We start from the raw sequence: 17888 nt of genomic DNA on the forward strand, positions 1-17888 counted from the left end.
CTTTTTTCTTCTTGGGCCCCGAGCCCACGGGGTTCACACCCCATCACCCCCCCTCCAACCAAACGCCCTGTTAAAACTTTATATTTTATGTTGCTTCTTTCCTTCATTTTGTACAGGACGTGCGGGCTTCATCAAATAGTTGCGCAGATTACGGCGAGACCGGGCAGCAACGAAGATCCATTCCTACGACGCTCGATTAGGAATTGGACGGCGGAAATCAATTCGAACCTATATTGAGAATTGTATAAATAGTAGAACATTTCATTTGTTGAGATGTTCATTCTTTCCCCTTTAGATTATTCTTTAAAGTTGTTATCAATGTCTATTCGTGGCTAATTTCTTTAGCTTGGTTTAGTGAATTGAAGCCCTAGAATTGATTATGCTGTAAGATTATTTATTTATTTTTATTATATATTTTTTTATGCATTTGAGTATTAAATATTCTCCTAAGTTATTTGAATAGTTGTATCATTTAATTGTTAGGGAGACCTACTAGTTATTTATTTGATATAATCATTTGCTATATTAGATAATGTTGTGCTACAAATTATTCTAATTCCAAGTAGCAACTAAGATTTATTATCGACGTCTTTAGTGATAATTGGTCTCAAGTAGAATATTTTCCTAAATTAAATGGTTGTGCTTGTGTTATTTAGTTTGTCGGTTTTCCTAGTTCCTATTGCTGCTATTAAATTAAATCTATAGCGCTTGTCTTAGATTATTTAGTAGTTAGGGGTAATTAAACCGCGTATGCTTTAGTTATCTACAACTAAGGGAAAACAGAAATGAAATCATTTCATGACAAATATATATTCAATTGCATATTAAATATCTTTTGAATCAATGATCAGTGCTAAATTCCGGTGGTGGATCTTTACTAACCATGGTTTTCTATTATAAGTGCTTTCAATATTTTGTTTTCATCGCTTTATTCGTTTATTTACTTTGATTATTAATTTCATACCAAACCCCCCTTCCTTTAAATTGAGCACATACTTTAAACTAGTTACTCCTCGTGGGATCGATCCTTACTCCCGCTACTACGTTTGTAAGGTTTTAATTTGGGAGCCTATGACAGCTCGCCAAAGTTTGGCGCCGTTGCCGGGGAGATTTTCTTGTTTATTTTGTGTTCACTTATTTATTTGTTTGTTTGTTTTTTTTTTCATTCATTTGTCCCACAAAATAAATTTAAAAAAATTCTTTTCTTTCATTACTTTAAAATAACTGCTTCAATATCTTTAGTGGTTTATGCCTATAACTCGATCTGCTAATTGCGAAATATTGCCATACAATCCAGAAATTGAAAGAACTATACGCAGGTGGAGGAAACAATCTTTGAGGAAATTGGAGTTTAGTGATCTGGCTATCGATTCTACCAATTCTGATTTTAGAAGAAGAACCCATGGCTCAAAATCGGACTTTAAAAGAGCTTGGAGTTCCAAATTTAGATCAACAACTTTTATGCATCACTTTTCATGCTCTGGATGCTAATGTACGATTTGAATTAAAATCTGGATTAATTCATCTTTTGCCTTCTTTTCATGGACTTGCAGGTGAAGATCCGCACAAGCACTTAAAGGAATTCCATGTGGTGTGTTCAAGTATGAAACCCACAGGGGTTACTGAAGAACAAATCAAGTTGAGAGCCTTCCCCTTTTCTTTGAAAGATTCAGCAAAGGATTGGCTATACTATTTACCCTTCGGAAGCATCACCACATGGAATAACCTGAAGACAGCGTTCCTTGAAAAATATTTCCCAGCTTCAAGGGCGGCCAAAATTAGAAAGGAAATCTATGGTATAAGGCAAAACAATGGAGAGTCTTTCTATGAATATTGAGAGCGTTTCAAAAAGCTTTGTGCAAGTTGCCCACACCATCAAATCAGTGATCAATTACTCATTCAATACTTTTATGAAGGTCTTTTTTCCGACTAATAGGAGTGCAAATTCCGACTAATAGGAGTGCAAGTTGACAAGACACTAGACGCTGCAAGAACTCTAATTGCAAACATGACTGCAAATTCTCAACAGTTTGGCAATAAACTTGCCCAACCGTCTAAGCAAGTGAATGAAGTAAATATTTCTGCTCTTGAATAACAAATTTCTGGGTTAACTACTCTTGTTCGTCAATTAGCTATAGGCAATATGCAAACTACAAAAGCATGTGGAATCTGTTCGGTAATTGGGCACCAAACTGATGCTTGCCCAACTCTTCAAGAAGAACCTATTGAACATGTTAAAATGGCTGGAGGTTTTCCTGGACAACCTCAAGGTAAGTATGATCCATTTTCCAATACATATAATCCTGGTTGGAGGGATCATAAAAATCTTAGCTATGGACACTCACAAGGGAACCAGATTCTTCAGAATCGTCCCAATTTTCAGCAATATAGACAACCATTTCCTTCAAGACAACAACCAGCCCAAAGCTCTAGCTCAGGTATGAATCTCGAAGATATTGTTAAGACTCTTGCCACTAACACTGTAACACCCCGTGTGTTACGGCGCTCGAGCCCGGAGTCCCGCTATCAATAATTAAAAATGATTTAATCTAATTAAGATTTCCTTAATTAATTAATATGGTCCATAATGGATCATGGACCCTTGCTTGAAACCCGGTAGGAATAAAGAAAGCGGGCCTTGCCATTCAGATTCCAAATAGGACTTCTGAATAAATATATATAGAGGATTAGAAAGCATTTAGAACCCATTTTCCCCTCATAACACTAGATACGGGATTTGCCCAGGGAGCTTAGCAGAAGGAATTCCCCACCACCAAGTCTAAGGAAACCAATCGGAGGAAAATCTTGGTAAAGAACCTTAATAGCCAAGGGAAGATTAATTAAAGCTAAGAGGTAACCCATGTCTTACAAAACCTATACCTTGCTATATCTTGATTATTGGCTCCTTTGATAATTGTATGTGTCATTCTGTGATTGAGTCTTGATAGAGCTTTGCCTAGGGTTTATGTTGTGTTTATTTGATAATCTTGATGATCTTGATGTTGTGATTGATTGTATGTGTGATCTTGCGTTTGGGCATGTCTAGAGCTTGTCATTAGGGTTTATTTGATGGAATCTTGGTGTTCTTGTGATTCTTGTTGTTCTTGCATGATTAGGAGTTGATTATTGAATCTTGATATGTTAGGAGCATGTAATTGGGATTTAATTGTGTTCGTTTCTTGGCCTAATTCTTATGGTTCAAGTCTATATTGTTTTCGTTGTGTATTGGGATGTATTCGGACTTGATTTTGGATTTAACGGATGAATTCCCGGCTGGGAGAAGTGCCAAGATGCCATCGTACTAGCGGGGGGTCGGTGGGGGGGACGAACCCCCACCTGACCACCCGCCAGGTACACACCACGGTACCAGCGGGCGGCCGGCAGGTGGACGAACACCCGCCGTGCACCCGCGGGTACATGGTACCACCCACCGGCGGGTGGCCGGCGGGTGGTTGACCACCCGCCGTACACCCGCTGGTACGGGCGAGGTGGTGCGTTGTTTTGTCTCGTTTCGTGTTTCCCCGTGCCCCGTTGTGCCCCGTTTGATGTTTATGTGGCTCGTTTGATATTTCGGGTACCGTTTTAGGAGTTACGAGTCGTGATTATTGCATGTGGGTTAAGTTAGTATCCCGTTGACCTAAGATGAGATTTGTATGATCCCGTGGGTGTCTTGTGGTTGTCTCGTTATCTTGGGAAGTATAGTTTAGGCTATATCTTGTGGGTGGCGTGTTTATGTTGATGTCACTTGTTGATGTGATTATTGTGTCTTCTCTTTGACTATCCATTTCTACGTGTTGACGTGTATTGATTGTTGTTGTTGTTGAGCGGTGGCAACTGTGTTGTTGTGCATGTTGACTGATTGATTGTATCTGATGAGAACGAGATGTGATTGGTGGAAAAGAATTGTTGGAGTATGGCACAACGAGTGTCCGGTTATTGTGCTAAAGGCATAGACCATTCGGTTATCGTGCTGAAGGCACAGACCAACCTTGATTAGTTTGCTAAAGGCATAGATCAAGTTATAAGCACTGCAGTGCCATGTCAGAGCTATATGCACTGACCCCTTGGTAATGGTGCTAGAGGCACGGATCATGCGAATGGCACTACGGTGCTATCAGATCGGTGGTATGTTGGAGATATGTTGGAGGGGAGCCATGAAGTGCTCCAGAGGGATAAGGGGGTGGCGTTATAAGGGTGGCCTGGAGGTACAGGTTGGAATTGATATAAGGATGGAGAGGAGTAAAGGTTGGAACTTGGTATAAGGCTAGATTGTGATGATATTGTTGTTATTGCCTTTGCTTGTCATTATGACTTGTTGTTATTATTGCGTGTTATTGCTGAGCTTCGTGTTTATCTTATCTTGTAAGCTAGGAGGCATGCTAGTATCTTTATGATGAATCGTAATGTTGAACCTGTTGTTATGCCTTGAGTCTTGATCTTGGTTTTGAAGCTAGTGTTTGTTTAGGATTATATACGTATTCCGGTTTCAAAATGGTTTCTTATATCTACCTATATTGTACTTAACGTGTCGGAGTGGGTTACTAGCATTATTCGTTGACAGTTATTACACCGTATGTTTTTCAAGTGCAGATCAGATCAGTAGCTCCAGAGTGCGCTAGATGGATACGAGGACCCAGCTTAGATAGTTTAGTATTAGTTAGAGGGCCTGTGAGCCTTGGTTTGTATTATGAATACTAATTACAATTTATGCTTGTTCAGTTAGTTTAGCCTGTGCGTCTATGTAACACCCCTAAATTTTAAAACTTTTAACGCTTATGAAGTAAAGGTAATTCTATTATCAAATCCCAAACAGAGCATAAACTAAACATAAATGTCGGGGTGCTATGCCACATCTGAGCTGGAGAACTCAGATGCACAGGCTAAACTATCCAATCATAAGAAATTCCCAAATCAATATCTTGTACAATCTCAAGGCACGCAGGCCGACAATAGGACTAATCTAGCTATGTCCACTGGCTCGACTTGCGCGCTCTGGAGCTACTCATTTGTGCCTGAAAGCCAAATATATCTGTTCAACGAATAATGCTGGTAACCCACTCCAACGCGTTAAGTAAAAATATAGGTAGATATAAGGGAAAATCATTTTGAAGCCGGAATACATATATACTTATGAAACTCTAATTTAAAACCGAGAGTTGACTCTGTAAACGCGAAAAACTCGAATTGTATTTATTCAAAATTCAACGTATCGGTTACAAGTAGTATCAAGTATATATCAAACGTTAAAGGATACAATCTCTGTACAGGAGAAGTCCTCTGATTCTCTACTACAAGTATGCCTATTGGAAGTGTGCCGAATTTGGAATATGCCAAATTGGAAGTGTGCCGAGTTCAGAGTATGTTGAACTTGAAGTATGCCGAGTTCGAGAGTATGGCCGAACTGGAAGTATGCCGAGTTCCTTATTGGAAGTGTGTTGAGTTCAGAGTATGCTGAACTGGAAGTATGCCAAGTTCGGGAGTGTGACGAACTGGAAGTATGTCGAGTTCGGGAGTATGCCGAACTGGAAGTAGTTCCTTGCTGAAGGGCCTCCGGAGTTAGTAGCTTGTTCCTCAATGAAGGGCTAATATGCAGCTTGATCTTCAAAGAAGGGCTTCCGGTGTTCAAACGGCGTGTTCCTCAGCGCAGTATACGCAGTTGCGTGTTCCAGACGATATCCTGGCGAGATTTCGGCAGATTTCCAGAGCTCCCATTTAGTATGCAGATTTCCAGAGCTCCCATTCTTTGAAAATGAAATCACTATTTATAGTGGTGAGGGTGAGGGAAAATCTACAACCAACACTTAATTCCTTATTTAATTTCTTTAATTAAATTAAGGAACGTATCGGGACACCATTGCGTCCAGGTTCATGATTTCATTAAATTTCCAAATAATATCAAATATTCAAATTTCTCAAAATTATATAATCCACATATAATTTCTTGATGGGCCAAAGCTAAGTCAAACCCGCTAATTAGGCAACCCAATTACTCCAAGCGGTCTCGTCCGACTCAATTAAATATTTTATATCTTGGGCCGAACAATCCAACATTCAATTACATTTAATTAAGTAATTAAACTAATTAATTATTCAATGGGTCATTTAATTAACTCGATTAAATAAATATCAATCTAATTAGCCCAATTAAAGTAATTAACTTGGCAATAAATTATCCATCACGGTCCAACAATATTATTTAAATTTTTCAATGCTTACAGACTCAATCAAGCAATAGCAGACACATTCAATATAATTAATCATGCACATAGAGATTCCAACACACATCCTAAGGTCACAAGACTATCCAATATCAATCATATCAGTGTCCATTTACTATTTCAGTCACAATCAACAATAAGACACATATGCACATATGGTGGTGCCGCAGGACCCTTCACGTGCCGATACACGAAGGTCAGTGCATATAGCTCTGACATGGCACCGCAGCACAAGGGGATTTATAGCAACCAATCAATGAACCACAGCTCATTTATATCATAACGTTTGATCGCAACCAAACGGTGGACGGCAGCCCTATTATCATGTATATCTGATCGCAACCAGATTATGGACCGCAGCCCTATATATATATATATATATATATATATATATATATATATATATATATATATATATATATATATATATATACTTGAGTTCAAATGAGGACAAGTATATTATGGAGGACTGTGAGGACAAATGTATTGTGTGCCATTAGCATGTATATCGTGTGCATGACCGAATGAAGTCGTGTGCCAAAGTTTGTATGTCGCGCGCATAGATTTGTTAATTAATAGAGCCTGGGTTCGAAACTTGATATTTACATGTATTCCAGTGTGCCATTATGTATTAAATTGTGTGCCTGATATTGATTTGTTGTGTGCCCATTATTTGTCCTCACAGTCCTCTATATATTGTTGTCCTCATTTGAACTCAACCCTATATATATATATATATATATATATATATATATATATATATATATATATATATATATATATATATATATATATATATATATATATAACAGCCGATGGTTCTCAACCTATCCAACTGCCTGTATAGCCGACCGATCGCAACCGGTCGGGTTAATACCTAATGGTTCTCAACCCATTAGATAGTCATTATAGCCAATTGATCGCAACCAATTGGGGTATCATGCACAATTAACATAGAAGCCAAACAACATGCAACCCACATTAACACATAACGAGGGGGGATCATCGGGGAACACTTATCCTTATATAACTCTTACGTAACACACCACATTAAACCACTCATGACACTCCTAAGGGATCATACACCTTTGTTGGTCCCAAAAGAGGTAAGGTGAAAGTCTAGAGGGGGGGGGGGTGTGAATAGACTTTCAAGCTTTTTCGCATAACACAACAATTGCTAAGGCAACAGAGAAACCAAGAATCTTAACTAGATTTTTAGAGTCTGGTGCACAGCGGAAATAATAAACGATACGGTGTGTGTGTATATTGTGTCAAGATTATTCTCGTGAGAAGCAAGCAAGAGCAGTAAGTAAAGAAAGTGGTAAAGAACACAAGGCAATTTATAGTGGTTCGGAGGTGGTGTAATCCTCCTACTCCACTTGCTCTTATCGTCCAAGAGCAATTCACTATATCCACCGCTTCTTGGTTCCAAGATACAATGAATTCCGTGATCTAGTGCTTTGATCACTAAGCCCACACTAATCACGCCCAGTGCCACCAACATTGCTGCTTCGGGTTTCACGTCGCCGCGTTACTTTCCCAGGATTTCACGACTCCGCGTTACTTTCCCCCCGTCTTCTACGCTCCGGTAGAAACGCTCCTTCCGTTATCTAGTGCTTTGATCACAAAGCCCGCACTAATCACGCCCAATGTCTTCCGACACTGCTGCTTCGGATCTCACAACTCCGTGTGACAACCCAGGATTTCACAACTCCGTGTTACTTTCCTCCTTTCCCTTGTTTTGCTCCAAAACAAGTTTTGCCTTGCTTCCAACTTTGAGACTCTGTAGTTGATCTTCAATGGTGCGCTTAGTCTCTTGTGGTTGATGAAGATTCTAACACTCTTGGATATTTCTTTTGTAAGCTCTGTAACACTCTGAGTGTTTATCTCACAAAGAATATATCAATTTAAGCTCTTGAGATGGAAAGCTCTTTTGAATTTCATATGCTCTGTTTAGCTTTGCTCTTCGAATTATTTCTTCTACTTTGTTCACACCTGCTTTCCACTGCTTCAATCTTCATCCTTTTATAGCTGGTAATGAGAATATGTCCGTTGGAAAGAAACGTTCTCATTTTTTAATTTCTTCTAGATGTATAGCCTTTTCAGAGGATAAGATAACGTTGCAGATATGTCAGAGATTCTCTGCAAGTTGAGCTTGAGGTTTTAGCAAAAATGGCGTCCCAAAAATCTTCATCTGCTGTAGATCACGCCTCTTGGGATTTTTATCTTCAAAAATATAACCTCCAATTTAATCCCTTACTAGTCTGGGACTAGTATTTTTGCTTCTGCAACTTTTTTCTCTGTACTTCACGTCTGGGTCTGTTTACTGCTGGAAAATCTCTTCCCATGTAAACTGCATCCCTTACTTGATATATATTTTGCAAATCCCATCCCATCAAATTGAAACTTCTACCCCAAGGGTGAGATACATCCCTACCCATTGACTTTGCAAATTACTCCCTTTCGGCAAAACCATCGCCCATACTTCATGTGATGGATTTAAACTTAGCTTCCTATATGTGAGATGCGGGATTCAAACCTGTGACCTTGCATATAATATTTCAAGCTTCTGCCAACTCGTCCGTACAACCTTTTAGTCATCATCTTGTTTCACTTGGTGTACTCCTTTCTTTCTATAGATGCTTGATCTTCAAGATAGCTTCATGCAAACTTCAAGTCACGTTCTTTCTTCTTCGTGATTTCTTGAGGGATTTCTTGAATATCTCTGAGAGATTTCTTCTTAGGATGATAGTCTTCATAACTTGCGTACATTTCATACGCATACATCTTCCTCTTCAATTTGTCATTTTCACTAGGCAAATTCTTGATTTTAGGCTTTATATCTTCTTCATCCATTTTCCTCAACTAATTAATTTATTTTTCCCTTTCTTGGTCTATGACTCGACTAGTCTAACCAAAATAAAATTGGGGTTCTACGATTTACAATATGGCATATCAAAATCTATTACAATTCATTCCTAACAATTTCCCCCCTTTTGATAATGCCATAACTTATACTCAAACATTGGCTTTAAGTCTTTGAAAAATAATTTCAATTTTTGCTCAATTTTATTTTGACAAAGCCAAGATGAGTTTGACAAAATTAACTCTAGGGAAATGAAATACTTGTGAATTAATTCAGACAAGTCCTATACGCATCCCTGATTAATTTTAATCAATTTTTATCCTTTGAATCTTCAATTTTGCATGCGTTTAACAAATCTTGTCTCTTAATTCACGAACTAATACAAGATAGTCAAAATAAATCAAAAACAGACTTAGATAAGACCAAGGGAAATATTTATTCATATTAGTCGATAGAGGAAATTTTATTATAGCCAAAATCATATAGATATTCAAAACACCATATTTTTGAGGAGTTCATATCTGATTACCTTCTGGGTTTCTTGACTGCCATGTCAGCTTTCAATATGTCCTTGATGTGTTGTCTCATCTTGCAGATATCATTTTTGAGCTTTTCACATTCAAATCTCTTGGTCACATTTCCAGCCATGTAGTGTCCAAAGGCATCTTTAATGTTGGTGCCCGGAAGAACTCCGACTTCCCACCAAACTATGCATTCTTCAAAGCTTCTTTGGAATCCCAAACTTTCACCATTATTGTTGGTATGATCTCTAAGCTCGTACCACATCTCGGTTCGTTTCCTTTTCGCTTCTTCTTCATTATTCTTGTCAGATATCCATTGAGCTTGATCAGCTTTGGGCAATTTTTTCACCATACTCGACACATTCTCGGTTGTCCAAATTTTTTGCGGTGTTACGGTTCCTTTTAAGCATTCGAACCAGCCTCGAGTTTCAGCAACTTTCAATGAGCTTGATCCAAGACTCTGATTTGCAAATTGAGCGAAACCAACTTGGGATTGTTGCCCATGTCCTCGGCCACGGCCTTTTGTTGGTGCGGCGGTCAAAACTGGCTGTTGTGGTTGACTTCCAACGATGAATTTCTGTTTTTTTAAAGCCAGATGATTGAGAATTTATTCCCCCTTATGGCATTATCAATCAAAAATCCAAGGGATTTGGAATCTTGTTCTTGATTGGCTTTAACAAGTTTGACACCATCATGTGTTTTGAGAGAAACATCCTACAAACCAGATATTTTATTAGCCATAGAGGATAATTCCATCTCAAGGTGATTTATCCTTGTCTCTTGATCTTGTATGGCCTTTATATGTCTCAAGTGTCTTTCATTGTTGATCTTCTCGGTAGCTTCTCGTTCCTTCTTCATGAGTTTGATTATCTCCAATAATCCTTCCGTGAGATCTCCTTTTAGATGTCTTTCGGTCTGTTTATTTTTGTTTGCAGAGCGTTTTGATGTCCCAATAGCTCCTTCAAATTGGTTCGTGTGTCCTCAAAATGTTGCAAAGAGAGATGTCCTTGCTCGGTTAGAGTAGTTCCAATTTTTTGACACACAACAACACTTGACTCTGTAACTTTTGCAAACAGTGATGTTAAAAGATCTTCTTCATCTTCTTCACGGCTTTAGCTTGTACTCATGTTGAGGGAGTGCAAAGATTTGAACAGATTCCTTCATGAGTCAGGTAGAACTGGGTTTTCAACAAGTTGCAAATTTCCTTCAAGTGAATCGGCTTCTTGAAGTTGATTTCCAGTGTCTTCTTCTGCAATGATCGCTATTCTTGAAATAAGCTCTGTATTTAAATTGACTTCCAGAGAGTTATTTTGATGTGACATCACAGGGTTGATATCGTGTACTGGCGCTTCATATAAACATTCCCCCCCCAATTGATGGTCTAATTTCACCTTCAATTTGGTCCCTTACTTCATTCCTTGTAGGGTCCATCCATTAACTTTTGACCATATGACGTGATGAGTAAGTTTGTTAGGAATGAATTGTAAAAGATTTTGATATGCCATATTCTAAATCGTAGAACCCCAATTTTATTTTGGTTAGACTAGTTGAGTCATAGACCAAGAAAGGGAAAAATAAATTCATTAGTTAAGAAAAATGGATGAAGAAAATTTAAAGCCTAAAATCAAGAATTTGCCTAGTAAAAATGGCAAATTGAAGAGGAATATGTATGCGTATGAAATGTGCGCACACATCTTCCTCTTCAATTTGCCATTTTCACTAGGCAAATTCTTGATTTTAGGCTTTATATCTTCTTCATCCATTTTCCTCAACTAATGAATTTATTTTTCCCTTTCTTGGTCTATGACTCGACTAGTCTAACCAAAATAAAATTGGGGTTCTACGATTTTCAATATGGCATATCAAAATCTATTACAATTCATTCCTAACAACCTTCCTCCTAGGCCAACGGGATACCAATTCAACTAGCATGCAATACACAAGACTCTTTTATCCTAAGAACGGTACCCGATACATCAAACTAGACTCACACAGGATAAACGGGATACAACGGGACACGGGGAAACATCAAACGGGGAAAAACACCATGGTTTGCACCAATATTCCAGCGGGTGCCCGGCGGCATACAAACCAGCGGGTCCCCCGGCGGGCAGTCGCCTGCCCGCTGGCTGCCCACTGGGAAGAGGGCACGGGGAAGCGAGTAGGTGGCGGGCACCCCTGCCCCCACCTACCCCCACTGACTCCTATGTAATACTTTGGTCCCGGGATCCTTCGTGAAACGCGAAACCATGTCCAGACACATTCAAGTACAAACGACGACACCACGTATTCAAGTAACGGATTTAAACCAAGAACCACACCAAATACATCCTAACACGACTCCTAAACATGCCAAGACTCAACACCCGAACATGCAAAATCCCACCCAAACGTACCAAGAATAACATAATACGAAATCCACGTTATTACCCTAGGGCTCTAGACATAATCAGAATGCAAGATCATTCATATAACTTATCATAGTATCAAGAACATAAAGATTGTCCCATAAGCATCAAGATGAACATATAAACATCAAGATTATCATATAAACACCACATAAACCCTAAGCAAAGCTCTATCAAGACTCAAGCAAATAATCATATATCAAAGGAGCAAATGAATAAGATATAGCGAGGAAAAATAGGTTTTGTTGAGACATGAGTTACATCTTAGCCTTAATTAGAATCCTTGGCTACTAAGGTTCTTTCTCTAAGATCTCTTCCTCGTGGTTTTTCCTACGTTTGGTGACAGGGGAATTCCTGGGGAATCTTGTGTGGTGGAATCAATCATGGTGGGATTTCTAGCTGCCTCCTAAGTCCTTATATATATTTAGGAGTCCTAACTAAGTTCTGAATGGTAAGGATTTAATTATTCTATTCCTTATAGGACTAAGGGTTTGGTTTAAGGATAAGGGTCCATGATCCATGGTGGACCCTCCCTAATTAATTAAGGGGATCCTAACCCGATCAGGTCCCTTTTCTAATTATCATTTTTGGTAAACAATTAGACAATTAGTCCAGGTTAGAGGCCGTAACACGGGGTGTTACAGTCTAGGTTCTCAAACCTAGACGTGGCATAGTACCCCGACACTCATGTTGTTAGTTCCGCTTTGATTGGATGGATAATGATAGATTTGCCTTTATTTTATGGGATTTAAATGTTTTAAAAATTAAGGGTGTTACAAACACTTTGCAGTTTTAGCAAGAAACACAACTATTCCAACAAGAGACAAGATCTAGTATTCAAGAAACAAGGGCTAGTATTCAAAACTTAGTTAAACAAGGGCTAGAAACAAGATCTAGTTTGAGAGAGTAATTTGCTAGAACTCTGTGCTTCCAACCGACTTACCGTAGTTGCTAGTTGGCCCATTTGTCTTTCTAAGTTTTGAATTGCAAATTACCCTCTCAAAAGTTAGTTAAACAAGCTTTCTTTGCACTTTCTTTTTCAAATTACCCTCTCAAACTAGATCTTGTTAAACAAGGAAATAAGTGCAGGTAACATTGCCAATAATAAAGAGAAGTCCCAAGGTAAGCTTCTTTTTTTTTTTTTTTTCTGATTATGAACTAGTACTCCCATTTCCTCAAGCTCTTTTAGAACCAGTAAGAGGAAAATCAAATAATGATCTCTATGAGACATTTTGCGAATGTGATAGCAATAAACCATTTTTAGATTCTATGAAAGGAGTACCTCGCTATGCGAATTTTCTAAAAGAGTTATGCACTTTGAAAAAGAAACAAAATAAAGAAAGAGTTGAGGAAGTGAAAGTGCAAGAGAATGTCTCTATGGCTAGTCAAGGCAATCTTCCTGAGAAGTGCAAAGACCCAGGTATGTTTTTTCGTGCGTGATAAGTGGTGTGAAATTTGAAAATGCTATGTTAGATTTAGGAGCTTCTATTAATTTCATGTCATATGCTATTTATACCTCTTTAAATCTTGGACCCCCGAGTAAAACTAGTATAGTAATTCAATTGGCTGATGGATCTACTACATATCCTAGGGGTGTGATTGAGGATTTGCTTGTTGAAGTTAATAACTTGGTTTTCCTGCTGATTTTTATGTGCTTGATATGAAAAATAATAATAAAATTTCTCATATTTTATTACGCATGCCATTCTTAAAAACTGCAAAAACTAAAATTGATATTCATAGTGGTATGCTTACAATGGAGTTTAATAGTAAATTTGTGAATTTTAATATTTATGATACCATGAGATCTCCTAGTGAAGATAATTTTTCAATTTTTGTTGATTCTTTGAAGCTTGTTAAATTTGATGAAATTGCTTTTAATGAAAAAGAAAAAAATAATAAATCATTTTTGAGCACTAATCTGCATGAAGGGACTATTTCTTTGAATAATTGTAATCATCAAAGGTACTCGAAAAGACGATGGAAATTTAAAGAAAAATCATAAGTCGAGGCAACGACGATAAACAAAGGCTGTGACACCCCAAAAATCCACATTCAATCCATGGATTAATTGAGTAATTAATCCTATTTTATTTGTGGAATTAATTCCTAAAATCCTGATTTTTAATACTCAAGGACTAGTATTTGACTAGTCAACCTTAAAGTTGTGTTGTACCTTGAGCTTTGTTGGGAGTTCCCTTGTTCCTTACACTTTCTAAAGGTTAGTAAGGGTATCCTTGACTTTTCACCAAGAGTTAGTATTGTAACCTAACCTAGAAGACTTCTTCATTTCATTCCTTACAATTCCTAGAAATTAGCTCCACCTTCTCTCTAGAAAAGAAGTGTAGCTTATTCTCCAAGCCAAGTTGAGAACCTTGTCAAGATTCCAAGATTCAACCTTTCACCTATTTGGGCATCTAGGAGGGTAAGATCTAAGTTCATCTTGTGTTTTTGGTTCCATCTTAGTTGTCTTTTTCGTAAAGGTAGGATCTTTATGATCTTTTGGTTTAATCTTGAAGTGGGTTTGGAAAGTAAACCTTGTGGGGAGCTTGTTGTGGTGTAAAGTGAAGTCTTTTGTCTACAAGAGGTAACCCATGCTCTACAAAACCTATTTTGCTTACCTATATGTGATTTCTTGGATTCTACTTGTGCTTTGCTATGAAATGTGAGGGTTTGTGCATTTGTCTTGTGATATTGCATATCTAGAGCTTGTGTTTAGGGTTCCTTTGTGCCATTGCTTGGCATTTTCCATGATTCAAGTCATTTTGTTGTGTTGGGTGAGATTTGGCATGTTTTGGACTTGAATTTGTGTTTGGAGAAGAAAATCCCCGAAGGGATTTGTTGTGGAACAGGAATGTTACCGGGGCGGAACGGCGGGGGGGGCACCACCCGCCGACCTACCCGCGGGTACAATGCCCTGTGGGAATGTGTTCCCGCGGGCGGAACCACGGGTGGGGCACTACCCGTGGGTCCACCCGCGGGTACATGGTGGAGTTTGTTCGGGATTTGTTCCCCGTGATCCATTTGACTCGGTATTTGGTCTTTTGACTTCCCGTTGTTCTTTTGTGGAACTATTTGAGTGTCTCCTTGATGTTTCGTATGTCTAGAACTATATGGTAGGTATCCATGTAGGACTTTGGTGTCTTGAATCGTGCTAAGTGTTCAACATTGTGTTTCGTTGGACCAAGAGGTGTCTTGTGTGTTCCTCGGAACTATCTTGAGTTTCTCCGTTGTTAAGCATGCTAGTTTATTGTCTTAATGCTAGCGTGTGTGTTGTTTGTACCTTCCGTTTGGTTGATGATAACTTGTGTTATTCATCGTTGATGTTGTTGGGCTGTGACTCGTTCCTTGATTGAGTATGTTTCATACCTTCGTTGTGATCCGTTGTTTGACTCTTGTTGAGTTGTGGTGCGTGTGTGGCTTTACCTGGATTGCACGATTAGTGGTATGGGACACTAGTCACCAAGGTATTGCAGCGGTCCTCGTGGTGGCCGTGGCGTGATTATGGAGCTGTGGCCTGAGTGATGGGTTCACGTTTTTGGGGGATAACATGTGTTATCCGGGCATGTGTTGCCGTGAATTGGTGGCCTCATTGGTGGTCCTTGGTGGGGGACGACGGTCCCGGGGGAATAAGGTTGGACTAAGAAGTACAGGGGTCCTGGAGGTAATGGTTGGAAAGAAGAAACAAGGTTGGGGGTAGCCATAAGGTTGGAACAGGGCATAAGGAAGGCATATCAACTCGTGATGGGTGATGTTGCGAGGGCTTGTAAAGCCGGCGTTGTGTGTTCTTCTCTTGTGACGTGTGTAGTCACGGAGGCTTGTGTTGCTTTGACATGTGTTACCGTTGGGTGAGTCTTTATCCTTTGCGTGTGGTTAGCCTTTGTGGTTTGGGATGTGTTCCCGTGTTATCCTTGTGAGTGATGAGTCTTGTGTTGATTGTTGATCTTGGTTTTGACTTATATATATATATATATATATATATATATATATATATATATATATATATATATATATATATATATATATATATATATATATATATTCTGTTTCGAAAATGGTTTTACATCTTATATCTATCTATGTATGATACTTAACGGTATTGGTGTGTTACCAGCATTTATCGCTGACCGGGCGTCGTCCCAATGTTTATCTTTGTATCTTTCAGGTGATGTTTAGACGAGCGCGATGTCTAGAGCCCGGTAGCTTAGCACCTTTATCCTTGTTTTGTGGCCTGTGCGCCAATGTGGTTTTAGACCGATGTTTTTGGGATAGATGTATACACTTGCAGATTGTTTGCCGTAGCGTTTACCGTGTTTGGTAGACGTGGCGTGACACCCCGTTCGGATTTCTTTTATCCAGTTTTCGTTTTATCTTCCGTTGTCCTAGTTTTTTTGTTTAATCTGCATGTGTTAAGGCTTTTATATAGGTCTTGTTTGGGGGGTGTTACAAAGGCGCTGCTTGGGAGGCAACCCAATGGGAGTTTGTTCCATTCTTTTTCTTTTGTTCACTTTTTTTTTTTAATTTCCTTATCTTTTATGTTTTTTTTTATTCAATGTTGGGGACAATGCTAATAATAAGTGTGGTGGGGGGGGGGGGGGGGGGGTAATTTAGGTTTATTATTTGTTTGCTTATGCCCCTAAAAAAAATCAGAAATATTTTACTACTATTTTCTGTAAAAAAGTATTATTTAAAAAAAATTATTATATTTTCTTTTCTTGAAATTCATAGCATGATTGAATAAATAGTCTGGCAAGTTGTGATTAGTTTGTTAGCATTTCTTGTTTGATATGTAGTGGCTATATTAAGTAAGCAATAAGCCTGTGAGTGTTTTGAGCCATTGACTGACACTTGGTCTTATTTTCTTCCTATTGTGTGATTTCTTCCATAATTTTGTTTCTCTAGAACTTGCATGCCTTGATTCTCTTTTAAAGCTAATTAGACCATGCATGATTCAAGTGTGATTAAGGTCATTATTTGATTTTGAGCCTCACTAGCCAAATAACCGGTTTGTCCTATGATTTATTTTCCTTTGATAACCACTTTGAGCTTTATGGCCATTCTTTTCTTATCTTGAACCACATTACAAGCCTTTTATATCTAAAAATAATGCCTTGACCCAGCTGAATAACTAGTGGAGCAAATTTTGGATTATTCTTGTAATCTAGGTGAGGTTGTGAAGAATAAGTGTGGGGGAGATCACTTACTTTTGTTAATATATATGATTGAGAACGAGGTGGGTTGTATCTTCATTGCCAATTTGTTGTTGGTCTTCTATGAAAAAGAAAATGAAGACAGTTCATGATTCCAAAAAAAAAAAAAAAAAGTATTAAAATTGAAAAAATGAGAAATGGGAGAAACGATGAATATATGTTGAAAAAAAAATGTTGCTGAAAATTCATGAGAAAAAATAAGAGAGGATCAGCAGTTTGTTCTGAGTCTGAAGTTACCTCTAAATAAATGAAGCAAGGGGAATTTCTGGTAATATTGAGGAAGTCTTTGTTTTTGAGAATGATAGTTGGTTTGAAATGTCAATGGGAAATGTTTTGAATGCAAAATTGGAAGTGTTGAGCAAGGGTCTTGGATTGTTTGTATTTATTTGCTCATCTAGTTTGAAAGCTTTTGTTTAAGCTACTTTCCTAAATATACCCTACCTTAACCCTATCCCCATTACAACTTCTGAAAAGTCCTTATGATTTGTGTCATGCATGATTCTTGTAGTGGTAATTGAGAAGATATGCAAGCTTATGGTAGAGCAATTTTATAGGAATGAACTTGAGTGAAATTTATACCTTCAAACACTTGAGTGATGAGTGATATTCCTGTGAGGGCTTACTTATTTAGTTCTCTCCATTTCCAGACGGAGGTGCTAACCTAT

The 17888-nt window shown here is 38.3% G+C and overlaps 1 long non-coding RNA gene across 1 annotated transcript in view; it reads right to left on the bottom strand.

The window, feature by feature from the left end:
* Positions 1-11285: 11285 nt before the first annotated feature.
* Positions 11286-17888, bottom strand: part of LOC109177028 — a 23805-nt gene continuing 17202 nt past the window's right edge. Inside the window, exon 3 of the long non-coding RNA XR_002053499.1 lies at positions 11286-11377. This is a non-coding gene — a long non-coding RNA (uncharacterized LOC109177028). The remainder of the gene's footprint in view (positions 11378-17888) is intronic.

The sequence above is a fragment of the Ipomoea nil genome, unplaced genomic scaffold (genome assembly GCF_001879475.1).
Source record: "Ipomoea nil cultivar Tokyo-kokei standard unplaced genomic scaffold, Asagao_1.1 scaffold0782, whole genome shotgun sequence".
In the NCBI taxonomy this organism is placed as follows: domain Eukaryota; kingdom Viridiplantae; phylum Streptophyta; class Magnoliopsida; order Solanales; family Convolvulaceae; genus Ipomoea; species Ipomoea nil.